The sequence below is a fragment of the Heteronotia binoei genome, chromosome 14 (assembly GCF_032191835.1).
Source record: "Heteronotia binoei isolate CCM8104 ecotype False Entrance Well chromosome 14, APGP_CSIRO_Hbin_v1, whole genome shotgun sequence".
NCBI lineage: Eukaryota > Metazoa > Chordata > Lepidosauria > Squamata > Gekkonidae > Heteronotia > Heteronotia binoei.
In genome coordinates, this window is record NC_083236.1 from 6,726,767 (window position 1) to 6,743,983 (window position 17,217).

The 17,217-nt window shown below is 43.8% G+C and overlaps 1 non-coding gene across 1 annotated transcript; it reads left to right on the top strand.

Annotated features, from left to right (window-relative positions):
- Positions 1–955: 955 nt before the first annotated feature.
- Positions 956–1,022, top strand: TRNAS-GGA (transfer RNA serine (anticodon GGA)). Its single transcript has one exon. It is a non-coding gene; the product is annotated as a tRNA-Ser (tRNA).
- Positions 1,023–17,217: the final 16,195 nt, after the last annotated feature.

Sequence of the window (17,217 nt, forward strand, 5' to 3'; positions counted from 1 at the left end):
TGGGTCAAGGATGAAAGGGGGGGGGGGGATTTGGTCCATAATTGTTGCAGAAGCATGAGCAAAAGAAAAGAGGAACAAGGAAAGAAAAGAAGGGATGACGCAGCAGAATGTAGGGCTGAATTTGCTGCATGAATTAAAACTACAGTGGTGCTAATTTTAACTTGGTTTTAGATTATTATGATAATTCACATCTTTTGTAGAAACAATGTGTGCAACAGAAATACAGAAGTGACTCAATTATGTAAGCTGTCGCTGACAAAAAATCTGGATACTAATAGTGACTTTGTGTTTCAAATGAAATTTAAAAGCACCTTACCATAAACAGAACAGCACAAGAAAATCATTTCTAATTACATTATATTTAGAACAGTTCATTGCAAACTTATTATCTTTCATGTTTATGTCAGAATTAGATTTCTTTCATGTTTGCTTAAGCTTAGAATGTCTATTTCAAAGATAAATGGAGCACCGTTAACATAATCAATGCCCTTTGCGGGCTCCACATATGCAAATGAAAGCAACAGTCAAAAAAGGAATCTGGTGCATCCTTTCTTGCACACAATTCCACTCAGTTTAGCTTCTGATGGATAAATGGTATACTGCTAATGATCTCATTCATTATTCTTTGTGGCATGCTGTGCAATTTACAGCACAGTCCAATGCGCAGCTACTCAGAAGTAAGTCCCTCTTTATTCAGTGGTACTTACTTCTGGGTAAATGGGCACATGATTTAGCATTGTTATAGAGAGTGGAATTTCTTTTCTTTTTTTAAATTCATCTTTTTAGAGACAGAATTTGATTCTTCTTAGGGTGTGATCACACATGCTAAATAATGCACTCTCAAGGCACTTTCCAACTGGATTTTGCTGTATGAAATTGCAAAATCTATTTTCAAACAGTTTCTGAAGTGGATTGAAACTGCATTATTTAGCATGTGTGGTCTCAGGGGAGGGACGGTGGCTCAGTGGTAGAGCATCTGCTTGGAAAGCAGAAGGTCCCAGGTTCAATCCCTGGCATCTCCAAAAAAGGGTCCAGGCAAATAGGTGTGAAAAACCTCAGCTTGAGACCCTGGAGAGCCGCTGCCAGTCTGAGAAGACAATACTGACTTTGATGGACCAAGGGTCTGATTCAGTATAAGGCAGCTTCATATGTCCATATGTCCACCCTTATTCTCATTTTCTCTTAGGCCAGTAAAGTCCCACAAGACTCCATCTTGTCCCCTATGCTCTTTAGCATGAACTGCTGAGGGAGGTCATTTGAAGATTTGGGATGGGTTGTCCCCACTATGCAGATGACAATCAACTCTGTCTTGCACTTCTAGTGGATCCTGGGGAAGGTGCAGAGACTCTGAAGCAGTGCCTGGATGCAGTTATGAAGTGGATGCAGGCTAATAAACTGCAGTTTAATCCCAAAACAGAAGTGCTGCTGGTGAATGGAAAGTCTGAGCCAAGATTTAAGGTGAAACACATTGTCAGTTGGGGTTGCACTCCCCTTGGACCCAGGCCTTCTACTGGATAAGCAGGTTGCAGCTGTGGACAGGAGTGAGTTTTACCAGCTTCGACTGGTTATCCAGCTGTGGCTCCTCCGGGGCATAATAGATCAAGTCACTGTGGCTACATCTAGATTAGATTACCACAGTGTCTCTACATGGGGCTGCCCTTGAAAAGTGTTTGAAAACTTCAATCAGTACAGAATGCTGAAGCCAGTATGTTGACTGGAGTGGTTATTTTATTTATTATTTATTACAATGGATTTTTAACTTGCCCTCCCCTGTAAAGACAGGTCTCAGGGTGATGTACAACAATGGAATATATTCATATAATAAGTACATAGTTAAAACAGTTAAAAGACAATAAATACACAACAATCAACCTGGTAGATGATGCTAAAATACTTCCAGTGGGGCCACTGCCTCACAGGGGGAAGGCAGGGAGGAGGAGTGACAGACAGATGGGACTGTTGTTCTTAACTGAACACCTAGCAGAGCACCCCTGCTTTACAGGCCCTGTGGAATGGCATTAGGTCCCACAGGGCACAGAGTTCTACCACGTTGAAGCCAGGGGAGAAATTGCCAGATGTTTCTTGGGTCAGAAAGCACCAATAAGTTCTTATCTACTGAATGCAACAATCTGAAGTACTTACAGTAAATCTGTCAATAACTTTGTTGAAGGTACCCTGACCTGGATAGCCCAGGCAAGCCCAATCTTATCAGATCTTGGAAGCTAAGCAGGGTTGACTCTGGCAAGTACTTGGAAACTGAGAGAGCAGACTTGAAATTCCACCAGCTGGGCCAAGTCAATGGCCACACAGCCACAGTCTTTCCCAGCTCCTGCAGTGACTCTGGGCTCACAGTAAGTTTGTTGCTCAGAGAGACAGCTGGGCATACTAGTAGAGAGACCAAGATCTTCAGGCACTTAAAGTGACTGCTGCTGCTGCCTTATAGGTTCTCCAGGTGGTTCCAACCAGTACACCCACTCCCAAGGGGTCTCTGATGAAGGGTCTTCTCCAATGTTCTCTCTAAACTGCAGAGTCTTGTGAGCAAAAATTCTACTTTGTGAACTACTGGCATCAAAGTTTGTGAGCTACTGCATAAATTAGTTTGCTATAGCACCGTTTTTCCTGAGCTGAGACAAAAATGTGTGAGCTGGAAGCTAAAGAATTGTGAGCTAGCGCACACTAACTCAGCCTAGAGGGAACATTGGTCTTCTCCCAGAGAAATCACCAAACAGACAGAGATTAGTGGGCTTTTTTGTGACCTGGAGATGTGGTCAACTGGCCCTGGGCAGTTCCTGGGTTTGGCACTTTCAATCTGCACCTTTAGAGCTCTGTGAACAGACCTGACATAATTCTGAGCCAGTCCTGCCTTGCTTCCCGGGAGCCATGTCCCTCACTCTGCCATACACTCAAGCTGCTTCTACTCAAGCGGTTGCAGCAGAGAGCCAAGTTGATGAGGAGGGTAATTGAGAGGCTTAGACTGACCATGGCTATCTCACTGAATCTGAGAAGTTGAATCTGCTGTGTCACCTGGCAATTTAGCTGGGATTCTGTGGCAGCGGGAAGATTTTGGAACCGTGTGGAAATTTGCTATTTTATCAAGCCTACTGCCAATAAATATTATCTACTGTTCCTAGTTGAGGAAAACCACATGAACTAAAAGAACCAGTCTTGCTTCCTGTCCATTGGCTACTTTGAGACTATATTGTTTACCCTTCACTTAAATTTTAATTTCCCCGCTAATTGGTTCAGGAAGTTAATTAATTAATTAGATTAGCTATGAATTGGTTGGTTAGGATATTTTTCATTGTTTGATATTTTTCGTTGTTGTTTGAGCCAGTTTGGTGTAGTGGTGAAGTGTGCGGACTCTTATCTGGGAGAACCGGGTTTGATTTCCCACTCCTCCACTTGCACCTGCTGGAATGGCCTTGGGTCAGCCATAGCTCTCGCAGAGGTTGTCCCTTGAAATGGCAGCTGCTGTGAGAGGCCTCTCAGCCCCACAGGGTGTTTGTTGTGGGGGAGGAAGGGAAAGGAGATTGTGTGCTGCTCTGAGACTCTGAGTGCAGGGTGGAATATAAATCCAATGTCTTATTATTATTATTGGGTTTATTAGTAGGGTGAGCTGTATGGTTAGTGGGAGGGAGACTGTGGTGATTTGAATTTATCTCTTCTCTATAATTTTTCCCCTATTGCTTTAGCTGGAATTTATAATTAATTGATCAATTTAATTATTATTTTTTTCTTCTTTAAATAAGGTTATTGTATGTTTATTGATGACATTGGTGATCATAGTAGGCTGAGCTGATTGGTTGAGAGAGGTTGAGAAAGGGGAGGGAGAGTATAAGGGCTGGTTTTAGAGGGAGGCTAGGAATTTCTCAGGAATTTCTCCTTGACTGGCCGTTACCACTGGATGATAGCTCATCCATCTGGGCTGATATCAGTTGGAGATACCAGTGATAACAGGGGAGATATAGCAGTAGAACTAGGAGGTATTCCATGAAATGGAATGGAGATGTGGAAATGTTTGGACCTCATCCCACCTATGTCCTATCCCAAGGTTATGGGGCTAGGATCTCTGACACTGGACCATCAGCAACAAAACCTCTGTTCTGAGAGAGTATCTCACAGAGCATAATACAGACCTGGCCTGTGTTACTGAGACTTGGGTGCGGAAGGGCGAAACTGTTGCCCTTAACTAACTTGCCCCATCTGGGTTCTCAGACAACTGTGGGGGGGGGGGGAGTGATATTGCTCATTTGAGATACTTTCTCCTTTAGGGTGCTCCCTGCCCCCAAAATTGCTGGTGTTGAATGTGTTGACCTGGCATGGGAGATCGAGAAGAGTTTGGCTATCTGGCTAACTCACCAGCAGACACCCCACCTGGCCTGTTAGATGCTGTTGCTGGCTGGGTAATGGAGCACCCCAGCTTTTTAGTTTTGAGGAACTTCAACATCCATGCTGATGATGTAGTATTGTCCATGGGGACTCTGGAACTCTCCCAGTTTGTATCAACTTCCACGCACCAAGCAGGCCACACACTGGACTTGATTTTTGGGATGGGGATAAATGTGGATCTGATTACTGTGGATGCAGTCCCAGGCTCAGACCACTTCATCCTGAAGGTCTGGTTGAGTGCACCTAACCCTCTCTGTTTAAGCAGCAAGCATATTTTGGCTTGCCTATGGAGTCAAATGGACCCTGAGTGACTTCAGGAGGCTCTGCAGGATCCAGTGCTCCCGGTGGTTCCTTAGATAAGCTGGAGAAGGGCTGGTATTCTTGGTTTTCTGAAGTCATCAATTAGATCACACACACACACCAGTGCCTTCATATTAAAGCTCTGTCTTCATATTAAAGCAGCTTCACAGTACACTGCAGAGCTGCAGATGTTGAAATGAGACAGTTAGAGCGAGTGTGGTGGCGTACTTGTGACAGAACAACAAGAACATCTTATAGAATGTTTATGATCTATGAAATGGCAATGAAGGCTGCTGAAAGCCAATTCTATGCTGCCTCCATTGCATGTGCAAAGTTGCTCCCGGCTCAATTGTTTAGAACAATTTGATCGCTTACTTCATTGCCACAGGGCAAACAAGATGATAGGGAATTGGATATCAACTGTGAGGCATTTGCAACATATTCACAATTAAAATTTTATTGCTCCGTTAGGACCTCCCGGCCACAGTTGATACAATAAAGGATTTGGAAACTTTTTGTCCATCTTCAGGTCCACTGTTAGACCATTTCAGCTGACTCTCTCAGGAGGATGTCACCAGGGTCCAGGCAGCTGTGAAGGCAACCATTTGCCTTCTCGACTTGTGTCCTTCCTGACTGGTAAAAGCCTTTGGGAAAGATACTCGGGTCCCCTGGGGGAAATGATCAACTTGTCCCTTTCTTCTGGAACCTTCCCAGAGGGGTTGGAGGAGGCAGTGGCTCACCCACTCTTGAAGAAACCAACATTGGACCCTACAGTCCTGGCCAACTATCACCCTATTTCAAATTTATGATTTCTGGGTTAGGTAGTTGAGAAAGCAGCAGCTGAACAACTCCAAGCCTTATTGAAATACACATCCATCCTTGACCCATTCCAGTCCAGTTTCCACCCTGGCCATGGGATGGAGACAGCCTTCGTTGCCCTCACATATGACCTTTGGAGACACCTGTATTGGGGCAGTTTGGCACTTCTGTTGTTTTTAGATCTTCATCCAAAAAAGACCACAGAGTTAGTATACACCATAAAGGCAAAACAATCTGTTGCATAGGCATAAACAAGCAGGTAATAACTCAGTTGGTATAACTCATGCAAATAGATTATTAAATTGTGCAACTAAATGTGATAAAGAACATATATAACTTAAAGTTACTATATACGATCACACAGTGATTAACAAGGGGAAACCCCAGTGTCAGCAAAGGGTTCATTGAAGTTTCAAAATGATCAGACTTGTCTTTGTTAAAAACTAAGTTTAATTTATTGATTACAACAATGTTACTCTCTACATGGATTCATTGAAACTGATAACAGATAGCTTGAACCATTGGCATTTATGTATACACTTCAAAGGCTTTGGGCTTTAAACTACTTCCCATAATAAAACTACAGTCAACCCTGCAAGTAACACTTTCACACGCTTGCTTATCTTACACCGGTGATGGTTGCATTCTCTCCCCTGGTGATGTCCTTGCTTTGCTTGGGAGGCGCCAGAGAGGCTAGCTAGGCGCTCTGCACTTCAAAGGCGTTACTGGCCTTTGGAGTTCTGGCAGCACTCATTCTCACCCCTCCTCCTTCTCTTGCAGGGCACAGATATTAGTAGCATAGAGCTTTATTCAGCAATGTTGTTAGTAAGCATGGATTAAATACATTCATATAGCATAAGTAACTTCAATGAAGCATGGCCTGACACCCAGTCCATAAATCAATTTGACTGAGTCAATAACATTCCAAAAGTTGAAGAAGAAAGAAAGAAGTAAGAAGAAGAAGATGATGATGATATTGGATTTATATCTTGCCCTATACTCTTAATCTCAGAGTCTCAGAGCAGTCACAATCTCCTCTACCTTCTCCACGCCCCCCCACAGACACCCTGTGAGGTAGGTGGGGCTGAGAGAGCTTTTTACAGCAGCTGCCCTTTCAAATACAACTGTGAAAGATGTGGCTGACCCAAGGCCATTCCAGCAGCTGCATGGGGAGAAGTGGGAAATGAAATCCGGTGTGCGCACTTAACCATTACACCAAACTGGCTCTCGCCAAAAGGCAATGCAAAATCTACAGAGGTGCAGTGTCTTCAAAGAGATTAATATAGGCAATTCTTAGTAGACATGACTCCTAAGTGTGACTGATGTTTCACGAATCTTCATCAGTAGGATTCCAGTGTGAAATAACAATCCACTGGGTAAGACAGTTCTTACTCATCAAGTTGCCAATCAGCATCATTTTACTAAACCCATGATTCAGAAATGTTCTTGTTGGAGAGGCTTTTGCTTAACTCAGGCAGTTGATCCAGAACCAGCTGGTGCAAAATGTGGCGGCTGCCTGTGTCAGCACACATCCAGTCAGGACCACACCGATTGCACTGGCTGCCAATTGAGTACCAGATCTGCTTCAAGGCACTGGCATGGACCTTCAAAGCCTTGTATGGCCTGGGACCAACATACCTGAGGAACCACCTCTCCCCATATGTGCCCTGGAGAGCTTTGCGTTCTGCTCATCAAGATCTGCTGGCTGTCCCCAGCCTGAGGGATGTCCGTTTAGCCTTGTCCGTTTAGCCTTGAGCTTTTTCTGCCATGGCCCTGGCCTGGTGAAACATCTTCCCAGTGAGATCAGGACTCTGTGGGACCTCCTGCTGTTTCCCAGGGCCTGTAAAATCAGAGCTGTTCTGACAAGCCTTCCTTGATGCAGCAGGTGTCCAATAAAAAGCTGGCCCTCCCTTCTGAAGGTACCACTCTTACACAGCCCAGATCGACAACTACATCTCCCAGCAGGCAGCACTTCCAACTCTGCTGTATCTAAGATCAGCACAGGCCTTCTGCACTCTTTATTTTAACTGTGCATGGAAATTTCCATCTGCTCACCTGTCAAACAAATAGCCTGGGAGGAGGATCACAACTGAGGAGGGGTAGGCAACATTCAAAATGACTGAGTACATTCCAGGTTAGAGAAGATGATATTTTGTGCATGCAAGGATGCTGCCAATGAACATCATACTATTTCATCACTGAAGTTGCCAGATCATGTCAGAGTCCAGAGTAATCAATACTGGCTAATAGCGCATATCTGCATTATTAGTATTCTTTACAACCTTGACATACTTCATTTTATGCACAGATTGCCTATGAAAATTGTGGTTTATCTCTTGTCTAGACAATGCCTTACATGGTCCTTCAAATTAATAATGTGCCAGAATTATCCTATGCTTAATGCAGCTGCTCTCAGTATTGACTCTGAAAATTAAATTTTCTCCACAGTCATATTGACATCTGGGTCTCAAGCATATTTAATGCATCTCAAAAGCAATGCTGGACTTTAACTAGCCCTCCATGTGAAAGGAAAATATTGATAGCAACTCATTCTCATTATAAGTTGTAACGGGCTTCATCCACTTCAATGGGATGCACCAATATATGAAATTGCTTTTAAAAAGAGCTTTGAAGCATCTTGTCAGATCATCCTAACTATTGTAAGCAAAATGTAAAATGTACTTATTGGTTGCAATTCAAAGCTGTGATGCATGTCCAGCTGCGGATGACACTAAATGGTTCAGGGTGGTGAGAACCAGAGAGGATTGTGAGGAACTCCAAAGGGATCTGTTGAGGCTGGGTGAGTGGGCGTCAACGTGGCAGATGCGGTTCAATGTGGCCAAGTGCAAAGTAATGCACATTGGGGCCAAGAATCCCAGCTACAAATACAAGTTGATGGGGTGTGAACTGGCAGAGACTGACCAAGAGAGAGATCTTGGGGTCATGATAGATAACTCACTGAAAGTGTCAAGACAGTGTGTGTCAAGTCTGCTATGGGTTACTCAATATCTGTATTAAGGTTGGTTCTGAAGTGAAGGAGTCTGGGTACTTTACAGTGTACACCGGGGGCTGCTAGCTCACTCTCCTGCCCCCTCTCTAGAAATGCCTTTGTTGTGTAACCTGCTTTGAAATGCTAACCTGTGAACAAGATAGTGGCGCCTTCCCAGCCTTGTTCTCTGTGGGGAGTATGGGGTGTCAAGACTTCGGTCTGGGAACGAAAGAAGTAGCATCCTAGTGTGAAGATGTGTTGCATAGATTGCCCCCCGTAGGAATCCTTTAGATTCATACTTTAAATACTGGATTAGTGCATATGTGTTTCAGTCCTTCAATCTCTGCCATGGTCCACAGTTCTGATTACAATAAACTTGCTACTTTATCAAGAGACTCGTTATTGAATTCAGCCGACTTGACATTGTGCGTTTGCAATAAAAAAGGCCAACGCCATGCTGGGAATTATTAGGAAGGGAATTGAAAACAAATCAGCCAGTATCATAATGCCCCTGTATAAATCGATGGTGCGGTCTCATTTGGAGTACTGTGTGCAGTTCTGGTCGCCGCACCTCAAAAAGGATATAGCTTTAGAGAAGGTGCAGAGAAGGGCAACTAGAATGATTAAAGGGCTGGAGCACTTTCCCTATGAAGAAAGGTTGAAACGCTTGGGACTCTTTAGCTTGGAGAAACGTCGACTGCGGGGTGACATGATAGAGGTTTACAAGATAATGCATGGAATGGAGAAAGTAGAGAAAGAAGTACTTTTCTCCCTTTCTCACAATACAAGAACTCGTGGGCATTCGATGAAATTGCTGAGCAGACAGGTTAAAACGGATAAAAGGAAGTACTTCTTCACCCAAAGGGTGATTAACATGTGGAATTCACTGCCACAGGAGGTAGTGGCGGCCACAAGTATGGCCACCTTCAAGAGGGGTTTAGATAAAAATATGGAGCAGAGGTCCATCAGTGGCTATTAGCCACAGTGTATGTGTGTATATAACATTTTTTGCCACTGTGTGACACAGAGTGTTGGACTTGATGGGCCGTTGGCCTGATCCAACATGGCTTCTCTTATGTTCTTATGTTCAGTTGTGTGTGTGTGTGTGTTTTACAGGCTTCGGATTCAGTGGGAGCTCACAGGAGCACAGCTCCTGAACCTTTCTGAGAGTTCCACCTCGTCCATTGAATAGTAGGGTGCAGCTGCATAACAATCCCTGGATGAGCTCCACCACCTATTTTTTTACAAAATGACCCCTGGTGTTTTATATATATAAAAGTTGCAGAATTAAGGAAGACTGAAATTCATGTTCTACTGATCCTTGACTTTCCAGGCCCTCCATGATACCAGCGAAGCTACAGTTGGAACTGAACTTTACAGACTGGATCCTGTCAGCCGTCAGGCAGAATTTCACTCCTCTCCACTGCAGATCCCTAAAAGGGGATTACAGGCTTTGGCTTCCTTGAAGGAGGAAGAGGAGGCAAGAAGAATCTATCTTGGTGTGGGATGTTGATATAGAGATTTCACATCCATGGTGGCTAATGGGAGTTCTCCCTGGAACTGAACAGAGATATTGGTCTCAGGATTTTTTTTTAACCTTTCATTTTTAGTGGAGTTTGACTTCCAACAGTTTTCTGGGTAATTGAAATATCCCATATAATTGTACTCCTCCCCGTTCCTTATTAGTCTATTGCTTTAAAAAAAGTTTTACCCTTTGATCCTTACATTTCAATTGTGAGTGTCATTCCACCGGGTTTTTGTAATGTCTTAAGTCATAATCCTCTTCCTGTATTGGAGCCTCAAGTTCTCCCTGTTTGCTTCCCATACTCTAAGTAATAGTGTAGGGACACTGGAATCTATCATAGAATAATAGAGTGGATGGGACCTCCAGGGTCATCTAGTCCAACCCCCTGCACAATGTAGCAAACTCACAAATACTTCCCTCTAAATTCACAGGAGCAACATTGCTGCCAGATGGCCATCTAGCCTCTGCTTAAAAACTTCCAAGGAAGGAGAGCCCACCACCTCCCAAAGAAGCCTGTTTCACTGAAAAACTGCTCTAACCATCAGGAAATTCTTCCTAAAGTCTAGTTGAAAACTCTTTCAATTTAATTTCAACCTTTTGGTGCTGGTTCTGGGGCAACAGAAAACAACTCCACACCATCCTCTATATGACAACCCTTCAAAGACTTAAAGATGGTGATTATATCACATTTCAGTTGTCTCCTCCCCAAGCTAAAAATACCCAGCTCCTTCAGCTTTTCTGTGTAGGGCTTGTTCTCCAGACCCCTCACCATCTTTGTTGCCCGCCTCTGGACATGTTTCAGCTAGTCTATATCCATTTTAAGTTGTGGTGCCCAAAATTGAACACAATACTCCAGATCCAGGTGGGTAGCCATGTTTATCTGAAGATTTATTTATATTTATATTTATTTTATTTTATTCTATTTATATCCTGCCCTCCCCGCCCTTTCGGTGCTATGATCTTAAGTTTCAGATTTATAATTCTCTGTAAAGCAGATCTCTGTGAAGATCCCATTGTTTCCTTCTCCATTTTCTGGAAAAGGAAGTTGTCAGCCAGACATGTCACCTTCCATTTTTAGCAGAGTTGGATTTCCCACAGATGTTTGGGTAATTGAAATCTCCCATGATCACTGTATCCCTTCTCTTGGAGAACTTTGCAATCTGCTGTAGGAGTATCTCATCCAAGTCCTCTACCTGACTTGGTAGTCTATATTAGGCCCCCCACCATAATATCACTGTTATTTCTTACTCCTTTTACCCAGAGGCTCTCAACTGAGTTGCCATGCTCAGATTCACATATTTCCTCACAAGTATATACCTCCTTCACATATAATGTTATGCCTCCACCCTTCCTTATTTGTCTGTCTCTTTTAAATAAATTGTACCCCTGAATCCTAATATTCCAATTTTGAGTGTCATCCCACCCAGTTTCAGTAAGACCTATTAGGTCATAGTCTCCTTCCTGTATTAGGACTTCCAGTTTCCCCTTTTTGTTTTGTATACTCTGTGCATTAGTGTAGAGACATCAGAATCCATATTTTATGCATCCTGAGATTTGTTTCTGTACATACCTGCAAGTTAATGTTACCTAGCCACTCTCTGCAAAGCATTAGGGTTCTTATCTCCAGTTACTGGCATCATTGGCATCATATGAAACTTTGAATTATTGTCTCCTTCCCACATACAATTTAGTTTAAAGCCCTCCTTATTGTTAGCAAGGTTGTTACCAAACCCTTTCCCCTGCCTTCATAAAGTGCAAACCATCTCCTGATAGAAGACCACCATCTCAAAAGCCATGGTCCAGAAATACAAATCTTTCCTGATGATACCATCAACGTAGCCAGTCATTTATTGTTCTTTTTCATCCTAAGCCATAGCATTTGACAGGAAGAACTGATGAAAACACAACCTGTTCTCCCAGCTCCTTCACCCAGAGCCACATAGTCTCTTTTAATATGTTCAGGGCTATGCTGGGCAGTATCATTTCTTCCCATGTGGATCAGCAAGAAAGGATAATAATCCATGGACTTGACATTCCTATCCTTTCTGTCACATCTTAGATGCATGCACCTGGTAGACAGCATACCTTTCGAGACAACAAGTCAGATCAGCACACTTTGGCCTCTACCCCTCTGAGCAAGGAATCTCCAATTACCAGCACCTTCCTCTTCCTATATTGAGGAGCAGAAGCTCCAGGCTTCTTATCCACAGGCTCCTTCAAGCTTCATGGAGGTTGGGGAAGTATCCCTTCTTCCAATGGTTCAGAATCAGTATCTGTGAGGAGATCATGGAACTGATTGCTGAGCAGCAGAGGCTCAGAACATATCTTGGTTTTTCTGCTCCTGTGGGTTAAATTTTTCCACAAACCCTCCTCCTGTGTTGGGTTTTCTTCCAATTGCTGAGAAACTGCTTCCTTTTCTGTCCTTTTGAGAGAGCTTCATGGGCTCTGTCAAGAAAATCCTCACCTACCTCAGCTCTCTCACCAGCCATGGTGCTGTAATCCATAGTCTTTCCTGAACTCCCAGACCAAACTCCCATTTGCTCACTAGCTTTGTGTTGCTATTTATACAGCTATATACTTGCAGACCCCAACCCCAATCAAGTCAAGTGACTCACCTTAATCATGGGAAAAGGAGGGAAAACATACTACACAAAACAAGCCTCAACTCACTGAGGTTTGAATATTGTCGCCATTTAGTAACGGTTTGTGTTATCCTTTATAGTGATTGTGTAGCCGGTATTTCCTCAATCAGTGACCATGTCACTGAAGCATCACCTGTATTCTAATAAATGCATCTATTTGAAATAACAAAGGATCTCATTCTTGGAATATCAAAATGAATCAAACAGCCAAATCAAACTGAACCAAACAGCCAAAACAAACTGAGCACAAGATTTACTCTTAGTAATACCACCTGCTTACTTTCATACAACAAATACCACTCCTTTGACGTTAACATCTGCTTTACTCCCGCACAAAGCTTCCTGTTTGCTCCTCCTGCTTGCTCACTCCATATCTCAGGTGTGTCTTAAAGAATGAAAGCATTTAATTAAATCCATTCAACCAGTTTTCCTTAACTATATGAGATGCTCTGTAATTGTTTGGGTTTTTAAAATTAAATTACATTGCTTGACATCCACAATTTGGATTGGGACTGGCCATAGTAGGAGAAGAGATGTTATCCTTTCAAACCTGCGAGGCTAGGAATATAATTTTATCTACTGACATTTTTTGTTTGTTTATTTTTCAGGTCCAGTATGGTGTGGGGTAGTGGATACAATAGGTGAAACTGTATGGAGATGTAAGGGTTAAACCTCACTCCAATTTAGTATTAAATAATGCTGAGAAGATCTGTCTTTTTTGATCCTCAGACCTGTAGAGCTCACCTTGTGTTGCTGTAGAGACAGTCACAGTTTTCTAAATACCTTTTATTTCACATAGGCTTTGAATGATTAGTCTTGAACGTTGAGGATGTTTGTCAGCCTCAGTGACCTCCTGACTCAATAATGTATTTCTATGAAGCAATTTATTTGAGAGGGGAAAGGTTTTGTATCAATTAATTGAGAGATTCCTTCTTGGGCTGCCTAGGAACGCTTGGCTGCTAACATCCCAGACCTGGTCTTAATCCTTCAATTTCTATAAGCTTGTCCTAACAGGTATTCCTCCTCCAGTATTCCATTTACAGTTATTTCATTTACACCTAGTAGCATATCACTTTTGTAATGTCTGACACCTGCACACATGGCCAACAAATTGGCTTGTACAAATCAGTTATGTAAGCAACATCTGGAGAGCTCACTTCCATTTGGCTTGCTGCTGTCAGTGTAAAATTACCAACTTCCCCATTTTATCCCATTCTCACAAATGAGATGTTAGCAGCCTGTCGGTCACTTCCGGGTTCCTGTCCTGCATCTCGACCTGTGTTATTAGTGACAGGCTGCTTCGGTGTGCCGCTGCGCCGGCCTCCTGGGTCTCACAATGATGGGACTGATGCCACAGGAATGGGCTCGAAACACTCTATAACCCCTCAAAAGAACAGCAGTCTAGCTCGCTTCCCCCGAGCCCTGCCGCCATAAGCCTCAAGGGGGCTCGTTTTGCGGCATCTCCCGGCGGGAGGGTGGCACCCGCACAGGACACATATCAAATGAAAGAAGGGACGCAGGGCTATCAGAAACAGCCGGCGGAGGGAGTCGGGAGACCACCCCACTGGGGGATCCACACCCCGAAAGTGATGAAGGTGGCGCAGATAGAGCCAACAGAGCAAACAGGACAAAATAAATAGGCTGCATTATGCAGCACAGTCTCACTGGAATCTCACTGGAATCTGACTGGCTTCTCAGCATGGAACCCGTTCTCTCTAGTCTTCTCACTTTGAAAAAAGTAAAAAAAGAGTTTCATTTAACTTTACTTCCCCCTTTCCCTCTCTATAAATAATCTTGGTGTTTCCGGCGGTGATATTTGGGGGATTTTTGGGGACGTCACAGGAAGTGCTGTGAAGTCACTTCCTGTTTCCGGCAGTGGCATTTGGGGGAAATGATGTCATTTGGGGGAAAATGATGTCACAGGAAGTGATGTCACTTCCTGCTTCCGGCAGGTGGTGCGGGGGGAAGTGATGTCACGTCCTGTTTCCGGCAGGTGGCGTGGGGGGGGGAAAATGCTGCCACAGGAAGTGATGTCACTTCCTGTTTCCGGTGGTGGCATGACGTCACCGGAAGTGCCGTCACTTCCTGTTTCCGGCAGCGCGCGCGAAGCACCCCTACCTTCCCCCCCCAAAGGTGTCCCTGGCTGGCCTTCAGACCCTAGCTCAAGATGTCCTCTTCACCTTCACTCTGGCTCAATTTAGGGTAAGCCTAGTCTACCAAGTCATCTTAAAAGATGGCCCCACTCTACCCAATTATTGTTGTTTTGGGGAGGTCTCATTTAATCTTTTATTTCTCTCTGGTGAACAGAAAGCAATCAAAGTATTCAGATAATTAAAAGAAAGTAGTCTCTTAAAAATCCAATATATCCAATTAAACAGATTATAGGATCATTGTCTCTGAGCATATTTCTAGTTCTTGCTTTGTGTTTGTGACATATTATATTAGTCTTGAGTATGGTAGACTGCTAGCAGTGATCTTGTACCATCTGTAGGTGTCACCTTTTTGGGTTATAATTCCATTCCTCCTCAAGCAAATGACTTGAGGGAGTCTCAGTTGCAGAATGTTCACTATAGGTCTAGATTCTGATTACCTGTAATCTCTCCTTTCAACTCCAGTAAACTTGGTGTCTCTGAGCATTTTCGAACTGACCTTACTCGGGAGCGACATCCCTCTTCACCGTGCAGGGTCTGCGCGGATTTCGCACTAATTGCTCCGCAGAACCCAGAAGAGCCGCAAAGTCCCGCGGCTTTTGCGTCACAAATGTAAACTGGGTTTTGGCCAGTTTACATTTGTGACGCAAAAGCCCCGGGACTTTGCGGCTCTTCCGGGTTCTGCGGAGCAATTAGTGCGAAATCCGCGCAGATGCTGCGCGGTGAAGTGGGACGTCGCTCCCGAGTAAGGTCAGTGTGAAAACGCTCTCAGTGTTCTCAAAGGAAATAAGCTCCTATTTTTCTTCTTTAAACATTGCCAGTTTGGTATAGTGGTGAAGAGTGGTGGACTCTAATCTGAAGAACCGGGTTTGATTCCGCACTCCTCTACATGCAGCCCGCTGGGTGACCTTGGATCAGCCACAAGTTCTTAGTAGAGCCAGTTCTCTCAGAGTTCTCTCAGCTCCACCTCACAGGTTGTCTATTGTGGGAAGAGGAATGGAAGGGGATTGTAAACTGCTCTGAAACTCCAAATAAAGGCTGGAGTATAAATCCAATATTTTTTCTATAAAGTCAAGAAAAAAATATTGAAAAGAAAATATTTATAAGCATCCTTAAGCAAATGGATTTCAAAAGAAAATTGGTTATAAATGAACTTTCTTTTCCCTGCTTTAGACATATCCTAACTGATGTTAAAATAGGGCAGGCACTAATAATCTTAAAAAGTTACAAGGTTTCTATCTATGCCCAACTACCTGGGAGACTATATGGCCAGAAAAAGATGCTGCCTCATTCCTTCCTCAAACAAGAGTTCTGTCCAACTCAGCAACTCAAGGAAAAGAGAGACTGCCTACCTCTTGTAAGGTGGTTTTTAACAAACCTGTGTCACCTCCCCCTTGACATCACCCTCTATTCCAACCACTGGTGGCCACCCCTCGCCCTCCCTTGGAGAGGAGCTTGGAGTGCAAATGTGTGTGAGAACCCCCCCACACACACACACACACACTTTCCCCTCAAAGCATTTAAAGGGAAAAGAGCGGGGCAGTGTGTGCTTGGAGTGCAGGTGCCAGTCCCCAATATGATTATGGCACTTCTGTGTGATATCATCACACTGGGGCTACCCCCCCACCTCCTAGATCACCCCCCAAAGTCCCCTACTGGGGACTTTGAGGCATCTAGAAACCCTATTCCAAAGAGGGAAAAGAACACTTTTAAAACTGAAGGGGGGGCAGTTTTCACCACATATTTAAAAAAATTGTACCCCATCACACCCTCAATAAGTAAAGCTTTTGTGGCAAGATCTGCCTGCGATAGAACTGACAGGCCTGTTGAAGATAGAAAAAACGGAGACCTCACCCTTGTGGACACTAGGGGTGTACATTCTGTTTGGCTGAATCAAATACAACCCCAAATAACTGATTTGTCTGTATTTGTCACTGTATACAGCTGAATCAGATTCTCTGAGAGACCAAACACTTCACCGGGAAAAAAACCTTCACTTTTACACTCTATTTGTGTATATGCAGGCCTCAGATTCAGCGGGAGCTCACAGGAACACAGCTCCCGAACGTTTCTGACAGTTCCACCTCCTCCTTCCCACATTTTCCATTGAATAGTAGGTGCAGCTGCATAACAATCCCTGGATGAGCTCCACCACCTATTTTTCTACAAAACGACCCCTGTGTATATGTACTCCATTTATCACAATTCACAAATATGTACGAATAATGCCTTGAAGGTGAAAGCAGCTGGATGGGGAATTGGTGTGCTCCTTTGAGCCCACCTTCTCTTACAAGGGAAGGTGGGCTTGGAGGAGAACGCACCCTACCTGGCCGCTCTCACTGATAGCACAGGCACAGCTCGCCCGCAGCCCCCACTCAACCTTCTTAGGGCTGCCTAAGTTGA